We start from the raw sequence: 23,098 nt of genomic DNA, 5'->3' as shown, positions 1-23,098 counted from the left end.
ATTGGCAAGCCATTCACAGTCTTTGTTTAATCCTGAGCTGATGGTGTCAAATTTGCAGATGAATTGAAGCTCAGCAGTTTCTCTTTGAAGTCTGGTCCTGAAGTTTTTTTGCTGCAGGATGGCCACCTTAAGGTCTGCTATAGTATGGCCAGGGAGGTTGAAGTGTTCTCCTACAGGTTTTTGTATATTGCCATTCCTAATATCTGATTTGTGTCCGTTTATCCTTTTCCGTAGCGACTGTCCAGTTTGGCCGATGTACATAGCAGAGGGGCATTGCTGGCATATGATGGCGTATATTACATTGGTGGACGTGCAGGTGAATGAACCGGTGATGGTGTGGCTGATCTGGTTAGGTCCTGTGATGGTGTCGCTGGTGTAGATATGTGGGCAGAGTTGGCATCGAGGTTTGTTGCATGGATTGGTTCCTGAGCTAGAGTTACTATGGTGCGGTGTGCAGTTACTGGTGAGAATATGTTTCAGGTTGGCAGGTTGCCTGTGGGCGAGGACTGGCCTGCCACCCAAGGCCTGTGAACATGTGGGATCATTGTCCAGGATGGGTTGTAGGTCCCTGATGATGCGCTGGAGAGGTTTTAGCTGGGGACTGTATGTGATGGCCAGTGGAGTCCTGTTGGTTGGTTATGGCTGACCTGGAACAATGCTTCCTCAGCTTTCGTCCACTCATGCCCCTTCTCTACCTACGCTACATTGATGACATCTTCATCATCTAGACTCATGGGAAGGAGTCTCTGGAAAAATTCCACCACGATTTCAACAGCTTCCATCCCACCATCAACCTCAGCCTGGACCAATCTACACAGGAGGTCCACTTCCTAGACACCACGGTGCAAATAAGTGATGGTCATATTACCACCACCCTATACCGAATACCTACCGACCGCTATGCCTACCTTCTTGCCTCCAGCTTCCATCCCGGGCACATCACACGATCCATTGTCTACAGCCAAGCACTGAGGTACAACCACATCTGCTCTAACCCCTCAGACAGAGACCAACACTTACAAAATCTCCACCAAGCATTCTCAAAACTACAATACCCACATGAGGAAATAAGGAAACAGATCAACAGAGCCAGACGTGTACCCAGAAGCCTCCTACTGCAAGACAAACCCAAGAAAGAAGCCAACAGGACTCCACTGGCCATCACATACATGCATCTGACGAAGTGGGTATTCACCCACGAAAGCTCATGCTCCAAAAAGTCTGTTAGTCTATAAGGTGCCACAGGACTCTTAGCTGCTAATGCATATTCTGACTAGCTTTATTCCTTTTAAAGCCAGTTTACTCAAGCTTCATGTCTCCATGCTATTTTGGTACCTTTCCTTTCCTGAGGATGTTGATATTAATTATAGTATGGTAATTATAACAGAATGGCTTGACTTATTTTGGACAAGGTTGAGAACAGTAACTCCTTGTGTGGTCTACAACTAGTAAGTCCATTTAAGGTGCAGAGAAATTGCTCCTCTTCCCATTGTGACATTTGGCCAGTTTATATACAGGTAGTCACTCATTACTACCATTGATTTAGATTTAGTTGCCTTTTTATCCCTCTGAAGATTACGCATCAGATCTCTTAGGTTCAGAGATTTAACAGAACTATGATCTCCTCTTTTACAATCTATTCTACAAGAATACTGCTCTATCATTTTCAAACTTCTTATAAAAAAAGCTCTGAATACAAACTCAGCTAATAAGTACAAATCTCTAGTACCAGACTTCTCACCTGGAGGGCATCACATTTTCTTTTTTCAGCAACTAATACCAAAATTGCAAAAAGCAACACATATTGAACATATTTTGCATCTCATTTCCATAATCAAGCTTCACCTCCCTGGATCTATGCTTATTGTTGAGCTTATATATAGTTAATACCTAGTTATTTTAATTTCATTTCTTTTTTCCATCACCATTCTGAACTGCTGCAGCATTCTACAAAAGATTTAGGATATTACACTGTTAAAATGAATGTTTGCATACAAAACACAAACCTCCTTTTCATATGAAAATAAAACCAATAGGATTATGATAGTCTTAAGTTAATTACTCATATATTTTCCTTTTTAATTTTTGGGATTTCTTTTACACACATTTGACACAAACATTTTGATGGGGTTTTTTTGTATTGGACAGGCTCGTGTATGCATGTGTACTCCATACTTTTAAGTATCTTTATGCCCATAACAAACACTATGACCAAAACTAGCCCTAGATAAGTTGCTAGAGCACCTTTTAGCTGTTATGTTTTGATACAGCTGTGAATTTCTGACTCAGTTATGTTGTTCATCTCTTCAGTTTTTAGAAATATTTATTAAAAAAAAAAACCCTCTGTAGCTTGCCTATTGGGAATTTGCCCTTTGCTTAGCTTTTTCAGGAAACGTTGGTGCAAATTGGCTTACAATCAGGGGAGTTGAAATAGCTGCTGCTGCAATTTGTATGTTCTCCCTTTGCGAAATGGTGCTGTAAGAATTTAACAATTGGAAGCAAACAGACAAGTCTTGCCCTGCGCTTCTACTGCATCCAGCACTGCACTAATTCACAAAGCTGAATATTCAATTTGCTTGTACAGTCCACTAATCCAGGTGTCTTGGGTAATATGTACAACTAAATTAGTCATGGTCAACCTGTACTGACTATGGTTACAGATGAATCCCTTCTGAAGCACCCCTGAGTTTGTTAATAAATCCAGAGAAGCATGCCCCCTTGCAGAGACTAGTTTAAGGGTGGATCTGAATAAGATGCCTTACAGGAAAGAGTACATTATCTACTTGCACCACACTGGTTATTTATATAGCAAAAAACAATTGATAAGAAAATTCTGTAGAACTTTGCCATATACCGCATTAAATTATGATGTAACCACTCACACTTTGTGCCGCACAAAAGATTTAATTGTACCTTTAAAGAGTCACATAACGATATACATTTTTAACAGAAATGCCAATAGTGTAGAATTCTTTTTAGGTCATATTGGCATAGCAGCAACATACAAAGGCTCAGAAATCATTCACATTTGTAACATGTTAATAGACAAAAGTGGTCAAAATGATTAAATTATGCTATCAAATGACAAAACTTAAATTACACTTTTGAGATGATTGGTTTCATTTTCTAATAACTACCAGCTAACCAGCACTAAATGAAGAAAATGTTGCCCCGAAAAGAAAAAAAAGAAAAAAGTATAAGTCAGCTCAGTAGAATTTGTAGCTCTTAATAACAAGGAAGAAATGTGGAATTTCTACTGTGATTCCGATTACCATGCTTGTTCTTTTGGGACTCTCTAATATTAGACTGTTAAAGCATAGGGCACTGTGCTGCATATTCATTGGTTTTCTAATAATAAACAGTGAAGAATGACTATAAATGTCTATTATGGAAGTGGGTGAGAGATGGATATAATGAACGCACAGAGGGGGTACATTTTAAAGGCAGTGTGTGGCTATGGTACGCACAAGACCAATTATGCAAGTAATGCACACATCACTCATATACTGTTTTGCAAATCAGCAAGCCTCTTAAAGTTCCTTCTAATGAGAACTTTGCTGATTGTTACCCAGGGAGGAGATTTCAGTGGTAGGTTTTGAAAACATATTTTATAGGTTTTTTTCCCCTGCACTGGAAGCTGAAGTATTTCTAAAATAAATTGTACAGAGCAAGTACCAAACAGCAATAACAATACAAGCCTTGGCATTTTTTTGGCAACATATCCTACCCTTTCTGGACGGACCAGTTCCATTGAGTGAGGAGTTTTCATGCCCATTCCAGTCTGGCCATCTGGGCTGGGAGGCTTGCTCCCAGCTGCAGGGTAGACATACCCTTAGCCTCACTCCTGAAACAGTTTACAAGACAGCCAGAACGTCTCAAGTGGAAAGATGGACCTTGTGCACCAGACACCTATCCAATAAGAACTAGACTGAAAACAACAACTTATTTCCTATTGGTACCAAGCACTCATTTTTGGTTACTACCGATCATGCCGGATGTGAACTTACTCATCTAGAAATGAGCCAGCCAGGCTCCTACAACTGATTAATTTTTATTTGTACTGTTCTTCAGTCTCAAAACTGATTTTAACCATATTTTTCATAGTGGTATTAATGTCTTCTTAGTTTACCAATTAAGCACTAGTGATCAAAATACACTTCTTTTTCATAGAGACAAAACTAAGTTTCTGATTTTTCCAATTTTTCCACACTCTTTTGTCTTCAAAATTATTTTTATTTCTTACTTTACACAATTGCTGCTAGAAGTGTCTTCTACAGTTGTGACCAATGGCACAATTAGTTTTCATAAAGCAAATACAATATTTCTTCAGCTGAATGTGCAACTGTGAGAATTTCATTTAAGAGCTGACTGGTTTGCATTAGTGATGGGTGACCATCAAAATGTTTGACGTTCACTCCAATCTGATAAAGCAAAGAAAGAAAAATAAATACACACCAAGTCATGAGAAACAGCAAGAAAAACATCTTTTTATTTTGAAGTTTGGTGTTCTATAATTTTTGCAACGTTTGATGATAAGTACAAAATAAAAAATTGAAAGAGATTAGATAGTTGCTTATAGTATCTGACCTTTTAGCTACGTGAACCTCATTCATCTGCAAAAATCAGCTGGAAACCTAGTGGGTTTTTTTTTATACTTCTGGCATCTAATTCTGACAGAAAAATAAAAACTGCCATTTTGCCATGTTTTGACTTTTCTGCTTCCAGCCTCATTTGGAGAAAATGAAAAATAATGAAAAAAAATAATTACTTTGAACCTCAAAAATGGTTTTAAATTCTGAATTATTTGTTTGAGTTTTAAGGTGAAGATTTCAGTTATTTATTTTATCCACATCTTAGAGATTGAGAGAGTTAGCCAGCTGTTGAGTACTTCTGGGGCACTTCTGTCCTATTACTTTGGGGGGGGGGGCAAAAAAGGAGCACTTCCTGTGCTGGGACCTTGCCATCAAGTTTGGTAGGACTCTGGGTTGGCTATTGTGTTTCCTGGGTTTTGAAATCAAGGCTTGGTTGCTGATTGTCTAGAGTAGGTTGAGCTGCAGTTTAGTGAGTTAGCATCTGCTTTCTTGCAGGGTTTTTTGGAAGGAAAGCAGTGCAGTTTTTGTTTGGATGGGTCAGTGATTAGAGGCATTTGAGTGAGATGGGTTGAGTCACCCATTCCAGCTATGCGTAGAGCCCAGGTGCTTAAAAACATGTAGTCTGCCAGCGTTTGGTAAGACTCATGGCTGGTGAGGCAAAGGCAGCTGGGAGACTAAGGAAGTCAGCTAAGTTTTACAGTGGAAGAAGGCAAGGAAGTAAGGGTTCTATGCTGTTCTTCCTCCTCCCCCGCCTTTCCTTAACTTGCTGGCTGGTACTCAAAAGGAAGGACTCACCATGGGAGGAAAATGGCCTGTTGCCAACACCATTGCTAACTCTTCTTCTACCTGCACCAGTAGGGCTCCTTGCTGGACAGGCATTCTTACCATGGAAGCTTCCACGTCGGACCAGGTCTTGACTTGTTGGGAATGTGGCCTGCAGGGCCCCACTGATGAAAGCCGGACAGGAGTAACCACCTGTCGAGGGAAGTGTCTGTTGGTTAAGACCCTAAGGAAGCAGGTAAGAAAGCTGCAGGAGGAGGTGCATCATCTGTGTAGCATCCAGGAGCACAAGTTCTTCATCACCAGGACACAAATGGAAACTTCTGCGATGGAGATGCTAGCTAATTACAGTGGTTCCACAGAGGATGGAAAACCAGAGAGGAGACTGCCTGCTCATCACCTCAGGTAGTAAGACAGTGCACCACCTTCCATCCAGGTTCTGCATCCATCGAGGTCAAGAACCAGTATTCTGTACTGGTAACAGGAGGTGAGGAGCAGAACCCAATGGCTGAGGAGGAAGAGCCACCTGCCTCTATGTCTGGGAAGACACCGAAGAGGAGAAGTCATAGGGTGCAAGGGGTCAGAAACTCCTTTCTGAGGGTGATGGAAGCATCCACCTGCCAACCCGACATGATATCCCAAGAGCTACTCTGCCTTCCTGGAGCACTTTTCTGAGACATTTTGGAAAGGTTGCTGAGGCTCATCTGTGCCTGTGACCGCAACCGCACGCTACTCATCCAATTGTGCACTCATAATACCACCAAGTCTGACCCTGAGCAGATCAGCAGTGAGTAATGAGAGCCAGTGTGATGCAGTCAGGGGTGCAGGTTGTGTTCTTGTTCATTGCCTTGGTTCAGGGTGAGGGCCCAGGCAGGGACTCACATCCTGGGGATGAATGCATTACTGTATAGATGGTGCCAATGGGAGGGCCCCAGCTTTCTCAACAACGGGATGCTGTTCTCAGAAGAAAACAGTATTGCAATGGATGAATACCATGTTCTGAAATGGTGCAACAGGGTATTGCATCTCTTCCTGTGGGAAATGACTCAGCAAAATCCCACAGAGAAACATTGTAACCCATAGGGATACATGGGACTTCCTGTCCCATGTAGGTACCTGTGACTGGGCAGAGCCAAATTAGCAGCATTAATGGAACCCTGCAAAGAAAGCTGCCTAAAAAGGAGCAGCTTGAGCAGCAGCACAGCAGCAGCAACTGAAGCATTCTAGGGTTGCCCCAAGCAACAGCTGTTTCTGCTATCCAGCCATTAGGGGGCCATGGCAGGAGCTAAATGGGCTTTTGCCTCTCCTCCCTAAGGACAGCGTTTTACCTCAGAAGAGACCAGCAGGAGCTTTCACCTATCAAGCAGCCAGCTCTCTTCAGCATCAACAACGGCTTCCAGCTTCAACAGACTCATAGACTCATAGACTCTAGGACTGGAAGGGACCTCGAGAGGTCATCGAGTCCAGTCCCCTGCCCTCATGGCAGGACCAAATACTGTCTAGACCATCCCTAATAGACATTTATCTAACCTACTCTTAAATATCTCCAGAGATGGAGATTCTACAACCTCCCTAGGCAATTTATTCCAGTGTTTAACTACCCTGACAGTTAGGAACTTTTTCCTAATGTCCAACCTAAATCTCCCTTGCTGCAGTTTAAGCCCATTGCTTCTTGTTCTATCATTGGAGGCTAAGGTGAACAAGTTTTCTCCCTCCTCCTGATGACACCCTTTTAGATACCTGAAAACTGCAATCAGGTCCCCTCTCAGTCTTCTCTTTTCCAAACTAAACAAACCCAATTCCTTCAGCCTTCCTTCATAGGTCATGTTCTCAAGTCCTTTAATCATTCTTGTTGCTCTTCTCTGGACCCTCTCCAATTTCTCCACATCTTTCTTGAAATGCGGTGCCCAGAACTGGACACAATACTCCAGTTGAGGCCTAACCATGCAGAGTAAAGCGGAAGAATGACTTCTCGTGTCTTGTTTACAACACACCTGTTAATGCATCCCAGAATCACGTTTGCTTTTTTTGCAACAGTATCACACTGTTGACTCATATTAAGCTTGCGGTCTACTATGACCCCTAGATCTCTTTCTGCCATACTACTTCCTAGACACTCTCTTCCCATTCTGTATGTGTGAAACTGATTGTTCCTTCCTAGGTGGAACACTTTGCATTTATCTTTATTGAACTTCATCCTGTTTACCTCAGACCATTTCTCCAATTTGTCCAGATCATTTTGAATTTTGACCCTGTCCTCCAAAGCAGTTGCAATCCCTCCCAGTTTGGTATCGTCCGCAAACTTAATAAGCGTACTTTCTATGCCAACATCTAAATCGTTGATGAAGATATTGAACAGAACCGGTCCCAAAACAGACCCCTGCGGAACCCCACTTGTTATACCTTTCCAGCAGGATTGGGAGCCATTAACAACTACTCTCTGAGTACGGTTATCCAGCCAGTTGTGCACCCACCTTATAGTAGCCCCATCTAAATTGTACTTTCCTAGTTTATCTATAAGAATATCATGCGAGACTGTATCAAATGCCTTACTAAAGTCTAGGTATATCACATCCACCACTTATCCCTTATCCACAAGGCTCGTTATCTTATCAAAGAACGCTATCAGATTAGTTTGACACGATTCGTTCTTTACAAATCCATGCTGGCTATTCCCTATCACCTTACCACCTTCCAAGTGTTTGCAGATGATTTCTTTGATTACCTGCTCCATTATCTTCCCTGGCACAGAAGTTAAACTAACTGGTCTGTAGTTTCCTGGGTTGTTTTTATTTCCCTTTTTATAGATGGGCACTATATTTGCCCCCTTCCAGTCTTCTGGAATCTCCCCCGTCTCCCATGATTTCCCAAAGATAATAGCTAGAGGCTCAGATACCTCTTCTATTAACTCCTTGAGTATTCTAGGATGCATTTCATCAGGCCCTGGTGACTTGCAGGCATCTAACTTTTCTAAGTGATTTTTTACTTGCTCTTTTCTTATTTTCTCTTCTAAACCTACCCTCTTCCCGTAAGCATTCACTATACTAGACATTCCTTCAGACATCTCAGTGAAGACTGAAACAAAGAAGTCATTAAGCATCTCTGCCATTTCCAAGTCTCCCACTACTGTTTCCCCCTCCTCATTGAGCAGTGGGCCTACCCTGTCCTTAGTGTTCCTCTTGCTTCTAATGTATTGATAAAAAGTCTTCTTGTTTCCCTTTATTCCGATAGCTAGTTTGAGACCTGCCTCTCTTAGCTTTGACAGAGCAGAAGGACATTGTCTGATGAATCGAGGGACTGTGGTTCCTGTGTAAATCTGATTTTCTTTCTATTTGCTATCAAGGAATGCTTGGGTTTTGCTCGTAAATAAAGCCGGATGCCTGTGGTCTGAGTGAGATTTTCCCCTACCCATTCAATAACTGCCCGATCAGCACTTATTGGATGTTAGTGTAAATAGTTAAGTATTAAATTTTAAATGTCAGGGGTTATATTGATGTCTTAAATGTATGGCTAATGATAAATGTTAAATGATTATTGTTATATGTTATAGAGTGATAAGAATACGGTTATATAGTTCTGTGTCTTTTATTTGCCTCCGCCGCTTCATTCTTGTAACTGTAACCCTTCTTATATCTATCTCTTCTCTTTTATTGTAACCACTCACTTCTAAATAAATATAATTTCTGTTTTTGAAGCATGACTGCTTGTATTACTATTCTCGATCGGAGGGCTGTATCTGTGTCCTTTCAAGAATCAGGAAGACTAACTTGCTCTGGGAAACCCTCTATATATCACAGACAAGCATCCTGGTAATATCCTGGAAATTCCTTTAGGGAGGCCACAACCTTGATTATCACTTTAGATAAATTAAAGGTTAGGGTTTTAAATTAAAAGCAATGTTTTTAGGATAACTAGACCCAAATCTTCCGGTAACACCATGTGACATTCCCATAAGCAAACCAAGAAAATATGGATTAGATTAATTTACTATAAGGTGGGTAGACAACTGGTGGAAAGACCATACTCAAAGAGTAGTTGTAAAAGGTTCACTGCCAAACTGGGAAGGCATATCTAGTGGGGTCCCACAGGGGTCAGTCCTGGGTCCACTATTATTCAACATTTTCATTAATGACTTGAATAATGGAGTAGAAAGCATGCTTATAAAATCTGTAGATGATACCAAGCTGGGAGGCATTGCAAGTTTTTTGGAGAATAGGATTAGAATTTCAGCTGACCTTGAGAAAGTGGTGAACTGATCTGAATTTAAAATGAAATTCAATAAAGAGAAGTGCAAAATACACAACTACAAAAATGGGAAATAGTGGCTGCAGGTAGTAATGCTAAAAAGGATCTATGGGTTATAGAGGATCACAAATTGAAAATAAGGCAGCAATGTGAGGCAGCTGCAAAAAAGTGAATATAATTCTGGGGTGTATTAATAGGAGTGTTGCTTGTAAGATGTGGAAGATAATTGTCATGCTCTAGTTGGCACTGGTGAGGCTTCAGCTAGAGTAATGTATCTGATTCTAGACACCACATTTTAGGAAAGATGTGGACAAACTAGAGCAGAGGTGGACAAAGTACGGCCCACGGGCCACATTCCGATAGGGGCTGGGGCAGGGGGACTGGATAGCGGGTGGGGCCCCAGGAGGGTGGTTAGGGGCAGTGGGTCCCAGGAGGGGCAGTCAGGGGAGAGAGAGGGGGGTTGGATAGCGGGTGAGAGTCCCGGGGGCCTGTCGAGGGCAGGGATGTGGATACGGGTCGGGGGGCAGTCAGGGAACTCGGAGCAGGGTGATTGGATAGGGGGTTAGGTCCTGGGGGGGCAGTTAGAGGTGGGGGGTCGCAGGAGGGGGCAGTTAGGGGACAAGGAGTAGGGGGGGTTGAATGAGTTGAGAGTTCTGAGGGTGGCAGCCAGTGGGCAGGAAGTGGGAGGGGGCAAACAAGGGGCGGGGCCAGGCTGTTTGCAGGGGCGGCTCCAGGCCCCAGCATGCCAAGCGTGTACTTGGGGTGGCATGCCGGGGGGGATGCTCTGCCGGTTGCCAGGAGGGCGACAGGCAGCTTCGGTGGCCCTCCCGCAGGTGTGCCTGCAGAGGGTCCGTTGGTCCCGCGGCTCCGGTGGACCTCCCGCAGGCACGCCTGCGGAAGGCCCACCAAAGCCGTAGGACCAGCGGACCACGGGACCAGCGGACCCTCCGCAGGCATGCCTGCAGGAGGTCCATCGGAGCTGCCTGCTGCCCTTCCAGCAACCGACAGAGCGCTCCCCACAGCATGCCACCATGCTTGGGGCGGCAAAATGCCTAGAGCCGCCCCTGGCTGTCTGGGGAGGCACAGCCTTCCCTACCAGGTCCTCCATACCATTTTGCAACCCCAATGTGGTCCTCAGGCCAAAAGGTTTGCCCACCCCTAAACTAGAGAGAGTTCAGAGGAGAGCAACAAAAATCGTAGACATGTTAGAGAACCTGACCTATGAGAAAAGATTAAAAAATTGGACATATTTAGTCTTGAGAAAAAGAAAACTGATGGGGACTTGATAATCTTCAAATATGTTCAGGGTTGTTATAAAGAGGACTGCGATGAACTGTTCCCCATGTCCATGAAATTAGGACATGAAGCAATGTGCTTAATCGGCAGCAAGGAAATAGATATGAGGAAAAACTTTAACTCTAATGGTAGTTAAGTTCTCGAATAGGCTTCCATGGGAGGCTGTGGAATCCCAACATTGGAGGTTTTTAAGAAGAGTTGAACAAAAACCTGTCAGGGATGGTCTAGGTTTTCTTGGTCCTGCCTCAGTACAGAGGGCTGAACCTGATGATTTCTCAAGGTCCCTTCCAGTCCTACATTTCTTTAATTCTGATCTATGACTTCACTATCTATTGACTGTACTTCTTGTACTTAAAAAAGTATTTCATTGATAAAAGTGCTCTGGACATAGATTTAATTTACTATTTTAATCTACAGTGTAGTTTTCCTTGCCTTGGAAATAGACAGTTTTCATAATCTGACTGTAAGATTTTCTGATTATATATTCTGTAATATTATGGTGGAAGTTGGGGGGTGATAGGGAAAAGTAGCCCCCCCATTATCTGTACAAGAGCTCTGAGCTAACCTATGCCCCCCTTCCCTTTTAGGCCCAAGGCCTTTAGCTAAGAACAATGCTAAATAAAAGCAAAAGTTTTGACCTCTCTTAAACTTGTTTATCTGTATAAGGGGCACTGGGGTATAACGAAATCAAAAAAGGGGGAACTAGGAATAGGGACAAAAGGAGGCCCATAAGTGCCAGCTCAGCTTGTAGCAGCTAGAGTGTGGTAATGGCTTTTGCATAATGTAACCGCAAAGTAGGGGTTGTAGAACAGTCAGACCATCCGCATGACTGCCAAAAAACAATAACAGGAAAAACCTAATATGGGAAAATAACAAGATAGCTTGCTTAGTTGCAACATTTTATTCCAAATAAGGCAATGTATGAAATTATGTGTTTGTGGTTTTAACCTTTATAAGCTTGGTAAAATTTGTAAATGGCAGAGCAGCCTACCTCTTGCATGAGGTTACGCTGTCTCTCCCTGTATGCATACTTGTATAAAAATAAAGAAGCCTCAGGCTGTCTAATCTCAAATCAAACGTGTGGTCAATTTTCCATGACAGGGACCATAAAAATAAGTATAATTACAGCAATCTGAGCATGCCCCTTTTAATATTTGTAACTAATATTTCTTTCTAGAAGCAGTAAATTAATTAGAAATAAGCACTAGCATACATACAATAATGAGAATATTACTAAGGTTTCTACAGCACCAAGATTCGTAAAAATCATACCTCAATAATTAGCAAAAACAGAACAATTTTTATTCTTGTAATGTCTTAAATGTGCTATTTATTTTTCAATTGAATGCACATATTCAAAATGACTTGCAGAGCACAAAGGCTTCAAAAATGATTCAATAATATTAAACAGAAAAGTTAATGTCTTAATGCTTTAATACTTCAACCTTTACTTCTAATCATTTTTAATTGTACTTGAATATACTTGTAAACTGTATAAAAATAAAATTATGCAGGAACAAACCAACAATTCAACCATGGCCAACAATAAAAGAAAGAAAACTCATCATCATCAAGGCCTGATTTTTAGGAAGCTGAAACTTATGCTTTTGTTTACATGGAAATGCCCCAAATGCACATTAATGGGGTGAATGCATTAATAGAGTAGGCACAAATGCATGTGGATACCATACCAGTCCTCAGTTTTCTGAGAAAAGCAATATTTTTCCAAAGTGCATTTCTCAAGTACCCACAAACAAATATACAAGTAGCATACAAAAGGCATTAGAGACTTATCCCAAAGGGGTATGGTCATGCTACTATATTCCCATGCATTGTGTGTGACACCAGCAGGTAATAAGCAGCACACAGTCCCACATATAAACTGAACTGGCTTGACATCTTGACAAGGGTTACGCCACTGGTGCACTCATGCCAGTGGCTTTCAAGCTGTACAATATTGTCTCATTGTTTCTTTGCAATTCCTGTTTATCTGTCTATATTCTTCTGTTGGCTCTTGTCTTATACTTTGAATGTAAGCTCTTTGAGGTAGGGACCAGCTTTTTGTTCCGCATTTGTACAGCACCTTAATACAATGGGGTCCTGGACTATGGCTTCGGCTCCTAGGCACTGTGCTAATTCAAAAACAACCATCAGCAGCAGCACCACTACCCATCCTACATTCTGGCAAGAACATGGTACTCAGAGCAGAGTCAGCCAGGTGAGACTCATGAAACAACAGAGGTCCCTTCACTGTACTGTGTGCCACACGGCCTCAATTTGGACATTGTACCAATGGAAGCTGCCAACAGCGTGGGACAGCTTAGGGCTTGGCAGGTCACAAGGCTGGAGTGTGGCTGTGTTGCTTTCTGCAGAAAGCTTGGGAAGCCCCACCTTCTCTCTGTAGGCACATGATTAATTGATTACGGCAGGAGCATCTGGAACCTATAGGAGCAGGGCTATACAGTGACTGCAGCATAAGCTCATGATATCTAGCCCTTATTGTATACTACTGAAAGTAAGAACAAATGTCAAATCTTTATGACAAAGAAAGCAGATTGCATCTCCCATTTTGCCAGTCTCTCCATCTTGAACTCCCTTACAGAGAAGGCAGAGACACAGGTTACACATAAAGCCATGGTACACAGAAATCAGATTAATAATTGCATATATTTTACTAGTATGCCATTCAAAATGCAATTTCTTTGGTATTGTTCATCAACTCATCTGGACAGAAATTGTTATTCAGAGACTTCAGATGCACTTCCAAGCATCTGCTTGTATGTCTCCATTTTTTTTCTTCCCACAAATAAAAAACTATCCTATAGTAACATAATAAAGACTGAATGCAGAATTGTGAATGGATCATCCCAGCCCCAAATGAGTGTTTACTTGAATTGGTAGATGAGTTAAATCTTTTAGCAAATGCCAAGGAACAAGGAATGTATAACTATTAACAACAAATTGTGTATTACTCAGGAAATGGAAATCACACACCCACTTTTTATACTCAGAATGATTGAAAGAATTTGCAAGCCCAACACTGATGAGGAAATAACTGTATCCATGATGCCATGGGGAAAATACACCAAAGGATAATGTCACATGTATGCAGTTATGATGTAATATATCTCATACATGAGTCACTACTAAAAATAGCAGTATCCAACAGACTACATTAAAACATATTTAGGCAGAATATAAAAACAACATAATGCGAAACTCAGTGTTCATTTTTTCTGGCTACAAACTTCCATGGGATATTTTCATCTGACTGTTCTGCATTGGTGTAATATCCTTCAGTCATTCAATGTTCGCTGTGCCATTCCCTCCCCTTACAACTCAGTTAGGAAAGGAGAGCCATAGTCCACAAGCATCCCAGTTTAGTGGTCTCAAGCTCCAGTTTGTGCTATCATAAATAAAAACAACATTTATAGGAATAATAGAGAAAAGACAGAAAATCATAGGTAATTATTAGGTAAGAAAATACAGTACAAACCTGTGCAAAAAGAGGACAGCCTCAAAACTTATTTACAGGAGCCAGATTAAACATGATGATCATCTTACTTATCAGAAAATAAAGTCTTTGCACCATTAGCAGGCCATCTCAATTCAACCTTTCCTAAAATCTCAGCTCTTCTGAGACTCCAAAAGTGAATATTAAAGGATCACTGTTTTATATCTTCATCATCACCACAAAGTGAACAAAAGCCACAGAACTTGGGGGGAGGGATAGCTCAGTGGTTTGAGCATTAGCCTGCTAAACCCAGCCTTGTGAGTTTAATTCTTGAGGGGGCAATTTGGGGATTGGTCCTGCTTTGAGCAGGGGTTGGACAAGATGATCTCTTGAGGTCCCTTCCAACCCTAATAATCTATCATTCTAACATGGGCACATGCCTGCAGCAGACAGCTGATCTTACTACTGTAACTTTTTTCCATTCATGCCTCCCTAGTGTTTGTCTAATTCACTGGGTCACTTTAAAATTTCACTTTGTAAATTCTTTGGAGCAGGGGCTATCTTTTTCTACCCATACTGTAAAGTGATTTATGCATGTTTGGGTACTATGAAGTAAATAATTAACAAATCAATAAAACATAATACTATTTTTTATCCAGGCAGGACTATGCACCAGGGACTAGAAAAAGTATGCTAAATGCCAGGGGTTTCCTATTCCACAGATAGTGAAAAGGGTGGGCAAAAATGTGTGTTTTGTAATGCATTGTAAAGTGGTCAGATTCAAAGTTAGATGAGTTCTAGAAAGAGGAAAAATCCAAAATACATTATCCCTGATTGGTATACAGCAGGACAAAAGACAATAGTCTGACTTTCAACACAACATAATATTCCAGCTTTCCAGAGTTGTATGTATGGATCAGCAACACAGAATGTCTCAAGTAGACTCAGAACTCAGATTGCCTGTGTCATAAACAGATAGTTAAGAGTTAATAGAACAGAAGTACTTCATATCTCTTTTGCCTGTAAAGGGTTAACAAGATCAGTGAGCCTGGCTGTCACCTGACCAGAGGACCAATCAGGGGACAGGATACTTTCAAATCTTGAGGGAGGGAAGTTTTTGTGTGTGCTGTTAGTGTTTGGTTGTTGTTCTCTCTGGGTTCTGAGAGTGACTAGACATGTAACCAGGTTTCTTTCCAATCTCTCTGATACAGTCTCTTATATGTCCAGAATAGTAAGTACTAGGTAGATAAAGCGAGTTAGGCTTATGTTTGTTTTCTTTATTTGCAAATGTGTATTTGGCTGGAAGGAGTTCAAATTTGTATTTTGCTGAAAGGATTTTAATTTGTACTTGTATACTTAGGCTGGGAGGGTATTTCCAGTGTCTATAGCTGAAAGACCCTGTAACATATTCCATCTTAAATTTACAAAGATAATTTTTTACTGTTTTTCTTTCTTTAATTAAAAGCTTTTCTTGCTTAAGAACCTGATTGTTTTTTTATTCTGGTGAGACCCAGGGGACTGGGTCTGGATCCACCAGGGAATTGGTGGGGAGAAAGGAGGGAAGGGGGGAGAGAAAGGTGAATTTCTCTCTGTGTTAGGATTACTTTCTCTCTCAGGGAGAGTCTGAGAGGGAGAGAGAGAAGGAGGGGGGAAAATGAATTTTCCTCTCTGTTTTAAGATTCAAGGAGTTTGAATCACAGTAATCTTCCAGGGTAACCCAGGGAGGGGAAGCCTGGGAGAGGCAATGGTGAGGGAAAGGGTTTACTTTCCTTGTGTTAAGATCCAGAGGGTCTAGGTCTTGGGGGTCCCTGGGCAAGGTTTTGGGGGGACCAGAGTGTACCAGGCACTGGAATTCCTGGTTGGTGGCAGCGCTACGGGTACTAAGCTGGTAATTGAGCTTATAGGAATTCATGCTGGTACCCCCATCTTTTGGACGCTAAGGTTCAGAGTGGTGGATTATACCACGATAGCCTGACTCCCAGTTCTCTGTCTTAGCTATAAAACAATCCCCCTTGCTCTTGCTTCGATTGGACCTAAGCCATTCTGAGCAGTACGTGAAACTTGCAGAGTGTGGACATAATTGATTTTTGTAGGCACATGTCCTTGAGTAGTCATGCCTCAGCATTCTTCAATACTGTACCTGAAGTCTCTGAATGCTTTTCAAGGACATTTCTGAAGACAGCACATTGAAGTAATCTAGCTCAAAGACACAGATCACTATGGGCAGGTTTATGTCCATAAAAAGTGTTATCACATCTTTGTGTTTCAGAAATGCAAATAGCTATATCAATGCGATGACTGAAATATTTCACTATGTAACATCACCGGACTCTGCTTTGACATTATTGAATATTACCAGAGATATTAGCTTAAAAGAGAATTTTAAAAAATGTGTTGTTAGGATGTGCTAAACTTTGTGCAGCAACTAAATGAGTGCAGATGTAGATGTACAATCAATAAGAAAAACTGGGAGGAGAAAGGAGATAGAAACCTAGAAGCTGCTGTAGAAAGGCTTATATAATCCTGAAATGGAAAGCTATTCAGCAAGTGTTAGAACTGATGGGATAACTCTTTTGAAATTACTTTGGAAAAGATTTGTTCATTATTCTAGATGACCAACAAACAGGAGTCTGACCATGAGTACATGCCATCTCTGTTATTTATACAGTCCTGGGCAGATTTTCATGATATAATTGTTATTTACAGTTTTCAGTGCTTCTCTCATACAATTCCAGGGCACCAGGCTTGTTTTCTTCTGGTTTTCAGCTATTAAAAATCATATTGATAAAGGCATACATTGAAGCAGTATCTAGGTTGACAAACTAATCACAAGTGAGGAAATGAGAGAGAGTTTTTTATACTTTTGAAATAAAAAAATAATTTTGTAATTCAAAATAAAAACAGGATTTCTTTAGTTGAAATTTTCTCCTCTTTCTCTAATAATCTCTAAGGCAAAGCCAAACAATTTTCAAATTCCACTTTGAGGTCCAGCCTCAATCCCATGCCATTAGATTTGCAACCTGCCCTTGTGTACCAATGTAATAATATATACCAGAGTGATGACACTACAAATTATTCTCGGGCCTGGCAATACCAGTTCCCTTTATGCCATGGGAGTTGCCCACAAGCTCCAGCTGTGTAAAATAGAGATGATCTAAGGAGAGAATGAGAGCATGCTAGAGCTTTTCAAAAATTTCAGCCAGTAACTTTTTTGTGGAGGAAGTATTAATATTAATAGTATTCAAATATTATGTCTGGTTTTGATATTGTTATTTAGAGAGAGACATAGTAACTTTTGCAGTGAAAACAGGTGATAGACTTCTATATAGAAGAGTCTGAAGGAAAAATAATCATAGGATAGGATGTCCATAATAATTAACCTCCTCCTACTTCTTTTTTAATTCTGCTCACTCCAAAAACTCCACACTAGCTGGTGTTCAGTCATACTGAATAGACTAAGTTTCTTCCTCTCTTGAGGAAAATGTTTCAGTATCAACCTATATCCTTTGTCAGTGACATAAAGATAATAACCATGTACAACCAAAGCAACTGAAGACATAAAACTTCCCTTGCACAACTAATTAAAGTCTCATTAAAAAAGAAAATAGGTTATGAAGATTTGCTTCAGAACTTGCTCAATTAATTTTATTTTTAATCATTCTATACGCTTGCTCATTAAGTACTGTGATAGGAACCTATTGGTTATTTGCCTAGTCCTGTGATCACTCTACTGTGTAGTGGGTTCTCACTAAGGGCCCTAACTCTATCACATTACCATACTGTGTGTGAATGAGTGTTGTTTAATTGGGCCCTAAGCTGGCAATTAATGTAGGTCTCTGAAGGTGTTGACAGTGGCTCACTGGATTTTCTTGCCTAACTACATTTTTTGACAACTATAACATAACTGTAAAAAGCGACAGAGTCCTGTGGCACCTTATAGACTAACAGATGTATTGGAGTGTAAGCTGCATGCATCTGACGAAGTGGGCATTCACCCACGAAAGCTTATGCTCCAATACGTCTGTTAGTCTATAAGGTGCTACAGGACTCTGTCGCTTTTTACAGATTCAGATTAACATGGCTACCCCTCTGATACTATAACATAACAGTTAAATATGGAAAAGAAAAAACATGCATGTATTTTTAATACCCCTATTTCTTCAAAATGTGGATTGTACAATAAAGACAGGAAATTGTGAAATGGTGTGATTGAATCTCTTGCTTTTTATAACATGTCTGTCTAGACCAGTGATGGGCAACCTGCAGCCCACGGGCCGCACGTAGCCCATCAGAGTAATCTGCTGGCAGGCCGCAAGACAGTGTTTACATTTACCATCCGCAGGCATGGCTGCGAGGTTAGCTGTTGCTGGCCAATGGGAGCTGCAAGAAGCAGTGCAGCCTGGCCACCACTTCCCGTAGCTCCCATTGGCCGGGAATGGTGAACCACAGCCACTGGGAGCTGCAGGCTGCCATGCCTGTGGACGGTCAATTTAAACACTGTCCCGCAGCTTGCCAGTGGATTACTCTGATGGGCCACATGTGGCCCGCGGGCTGCAGGTTGCCTATCACTGGTCTAGACAGACAGATGCAGGTTGCCCATCACTGGTCTAGAGTGAGAAAAGTGGCTAAGATCATGCTTCTGGATGACCTGTGATGGGCGGAAAAAAGAAACTCTATTATCAGTGGCAGAAATCACAGTCTGATACAGACAGGCTCAAACATGAAAAAATTCTGCACTACTGTCAGACGACAAAGATAATTTAATTCTCCTCTATCACTTAGGAAGAAAACTCATGCTACACAGAAATCTCCCAAACTGTAAATGACTAATGCTAGACTGTTTCCAATCATTCCCAGAGCCAAGCATCTCTCACTGAAATATTACTTTAGTTCACAGAAATACCACTTGTATCCTAGAATGTCTTGTTGGTCTCAAAAAGCAGCAAGCCAAGAGCAGGGGCAGAAGTACACCACCTTTCTTCCAAAAATTCAGTCTGTTCTCTCCAGTGGTAATCATGGAAAACATCATTTTGACTCTGAGCCCTACCTGGACAGTAAGAAAGAGTAGAGAACACCCTACTAACCAAGCCAGTCATCTCTTTTTAAAAAGATGAATTTACTTCTCACCCTAAGGCATGTAAAAGTTTAACCAGCCTTAAGGATACCATCACTCACTGCTAATGACCTCAGTAATTACTGCCCAATGCCTAATTTCCATTTTCTGAACAAGCTGAGAGGCTACTTAAAAAAAAACAGTTTCCACAAACATCTCTCTGCCTAGTGACAGGTTTCAGAGTGGTAGCCGTGTTATTCTGTATCAGTAAAAAGAACCAGGAGTACTTGTGGCACCTTAGGACTAACAAATTTATTTGAGCATAAGCTTTCGTGGCTAAAACCCACTTCATCTGATGCATGCAGTGGAAAATACAGTAGGAAGATATACTTTTTCATGTCCTCTGTGTATATATATCTTCCTACTGTATTTTCCACTGCATACATCCAATGAAGTGGGTTTTAGCCTACGAAAGCTTAGGCTGAAATAAATGAGTTAGTCTCTAAGGTGCCACAAGTACTCCTTGTTGTTTTATCTCTCTACCTGCATCCTGGATCCCTGTCAGTCAGATGTCAGGTTTGGCATACAGAGATAGCACTTGTTGCATGAGCCCCTTCTGTCTACAGAAAAAGGGAATAACATGCACATTCATCCTGCCAGAACTCCCTGGGCAACTGATATTACTGATCACCAAATACTTCTGTCCTGCCTTCAGAAGTCTTCCATGGAATGGAAACACTCAAATAGTTCAAGTCAGACCAAACTTAGAGGGCAACTATTTCTTCACCTCCACAGCCCTTTTATAGTAAGAGTGCCATAGACTCTTGTCCATATTATTCAACATTATATAAAGCTATTTGGAAAACTAGTGATACAACATGAGTTGAAACACTTGCAGGAGGGAAGTAACACTGAGCTCTATATTTCTGAAAAACAAATGCAAACAGCATCACCTTCCAACTTTCCCAGTGCTTAGCCAAAAGAAATACAGGGATGTAGAACAGCTGGCTAAAGCTGAACCCAAACAGAACTGCAGGAAAGCTGGTGAGAACAGGGAAGAGTTTTGAAGGCCTTGCCTCAGCTCCTACTTCCCCCTCTTTGAGGACAATCTGCCTGTATAATTGTTAAACTGGTCCACAGATTTGGAGTCTTTTTGCATTTCTCAGTGCTACTAGATGATTAAATAGACATAACAAAGATGGCCACTTCCATCTGTGACTGGGCAGAATGTTGCTCCCCCTCCTATCAGAAACAAACCTGACCATGGTGATCACACATTTATTACCTCCAGGCTTGATTATTGCAACTCTTACCAAGCAGCATGCTTTGAACTAGCTCCAACATATACAAAACTCAAAAGCTTGTCTGCTTTGCAACATTCACCACTGTGAACACATCACTCCTGTACTTCACTTTCTTCACTGACTCTCCAATGAGTAGAGAGTCTAATTCAAGGCCTCTCCCCCAGTATTCAAAAGCCCCCCACCTACCTGTGAGATAATCTCTCCTTCCATGAGCATGATCTTTAAGAACAGCCACATTTCACTGGTATTATGAAACTGTCAGTCAGAATGGAAGACTCATGACTGCAGGAGACAACTCATAAAGGGAGCTGGATCTAGATTGTGGAACTAACTACCAGAAGAAATAAGAAAGACCACTAACTTCACCATCAAATCTGGGTGGGAAATGGGTTTCCCATCCTGTAAGAATTTTCAAGATTTTTTTTTTTTTATATCTATCACATCAGGTCAAAAAGCCAAAATCATGAACATTTTCACAATCCAATCATTTGAAAACTAAATGGGATCAACTCAACTGAAACATTTTGTTTCAATAATTTAAACATAATTAATACCTTTTTATTTTGTTACCCTTTTTAATATAAATTAAAAAGTCAAAAAAATCATTTCAAACTAAAAAAAAGTTTTAGTTTCAAAAACATGAAAGTGAGATGTTTCAACAGTTTTGATTTTTTCCTAAATTTTTTTTGAAAGTAAATTTGTCAAAACTCACCCTTTCCCTTGACTATTTTTTTAGTCATAAAATTACCCACCAGTTCTATTCACAACAATCTCAACTATTCGAAAAATTAATCTCTTCAAAATGTATTTCGCTTTATCCGGTCTGCTGGTTGACAAAACGCTCTCCAGCAGTCAAATACTTACTTACAGGTAGGAACCTGCTGAGAAGAAAGAAAGAGGTATGGACTTTTGTCTTTTATTTTAATCATTAGGAGGTGCTCAAATGTTATAGTTATGGGGTCTTATAAGAACCTATACAGTTAAACAGATACTTAAAACCTCCTGCACACTATGTAAGGTCCAGGAAAAAAAACAGCCCTACATATTAGTAACCAGGACTAATCTATGTGCCTAAATCTAGATTTACGTGTCCATCTTTAGGCAACCAGACTAGAAAAAGGTAACCTTCTTCTACCAGTAGAATGCTTGTTGCAGTCAAAACATGAAAGGAAAGGAAATATAAACACAGTAAAAATATTTACCCATCAATAGTAATTTTTCATATATACTCAAGAAAGAAAAAAATGGAAAGTTAAGGTTGCTGCTGGCCATGTTTTTTACTACAGAGACATTTCACTAAAATAATCACAAAAGATGGGCAAACAAACTCAAGTTAAATGACAAACCAAATAAAGAAGTTCCATCCATTCCAGATGTGAAGTCTGAATTTTTTTGCGGAGTCAATTTCAGATTTTTTTTTCTTGTTTGAAGATCACAGGAGTGGAAGTGTTGACATACCATGAAAATCAGGGTAACAGTCTGTTTATATGGAATATCCAGCTGAAAGTGGAAGAGGCAACTCTGATGAGATACCATTCTCAAGAGATTCTAAAGATTCAAGATGTTTGGTTAAGCTTTGAAAGCTTAATGAAACGGAACTGAAACTGAAGATAACCTGCCTTTCTGAGATTTCTGTAATACTCAATAACAAGGTGAGTTTAGAGTGCTGTAATACACAGAATTCTTTTGGCTGTTATGTTACAGCCGAACCTTAACACTGTTTAAACTTTTTTGTGTGTCTCATACAATATTTATCTGTTAAAGTATGTATTTCATACACTAAATATATATGTCAATTTCTCACAAATAATGGAACTGTTGCCTGCCTTTTATCGCATCCTTTACATTTTCTTCCATATTTGGCTCCGGGAGTTTTTCTTCTTGTTCAATTATCGAACCCAGAAGTCTTCCTGGAGCTCTTGCTTTTGAAATAAAAAATAATATCATCCCATTGGACCTGACAATCCTAGGGTTGAACAGCATTGTAATAACCACTCTTGAAATTAAACTAGAGTTTAATTTCAAAGTTAATCAAACTTTCAGATTAGATTAAAGAATGGCACCATTCTTGTTTATATGATTTTATTAATTAAGATATCATTAAGGAGTTACTAAATGAAACGATGCATCACAACTTGCAGAAGTCATTTCAGTTTCTAATCATAATCTGTTCAAACTGCTCAGGGAGAAAACTAGTTTGTGATTTATATTTCCATGCATTTTAAAACCTTCATGTTCTCTGAAACATTCCATGTTTCCTTTACTTGGGCCTGTTCCAAAAATTAATTTGATAACTTTTAGAAGTGGCTTATTTCTGGTGATTTCTTAGGCCAAGCTGAACATCTACCCAAGTAGTAAAGGATAAAATATTACA

The 23,098-nt window shown here is 40.5% G+C and overlaps 1 protein-coding gene across 5 annotated transcripts in view; it reads right to left on the bottom strand.

Annotated features, from left to right (window-relative positions):
* Positions 1 to 23,098, bottom strand: part of CNTN5 (contactin 5) — a 1,021,024-nt gene that overhangs the window by 657,095 nt on the left and 340,831 nt on the right. The window contains exon 1 of one of the 5 annotated variants that reach the window (XM_030560083.1): positions 22,071 to 22,136. The exons of the other annotated variants lie outside the window; for them this stretch is intronic. The gene's annotated coding sequence lies outside the window, so the exon portion shown is untranslated. Of the gene's footprint in view, positions 1 to 22,070; positions 22,137 to 23,098 lie in introns of those variants that run through there. 5 annotated transcript variants of the gene reach the window in all.

This window comes from Gopherus evgoodei, chromosome 1, assembly GCF_007399415.2.
Source record: "Gopherus evgoodei ecotype Sinaloan lineage chromosome 1, rGopEvg1_v1.p, whole genome shotgun sequence".
Lineage (NCBI taxonomy): Eukaryota > Metazoa > Chordata > Testudines > Testudinidae > Gopherus > Gopherus evgoodei.
Note: the sequence above shows the minus strand (reverse complement) of the source record. Positions and strands in the feature narration are given on the sequence as shown.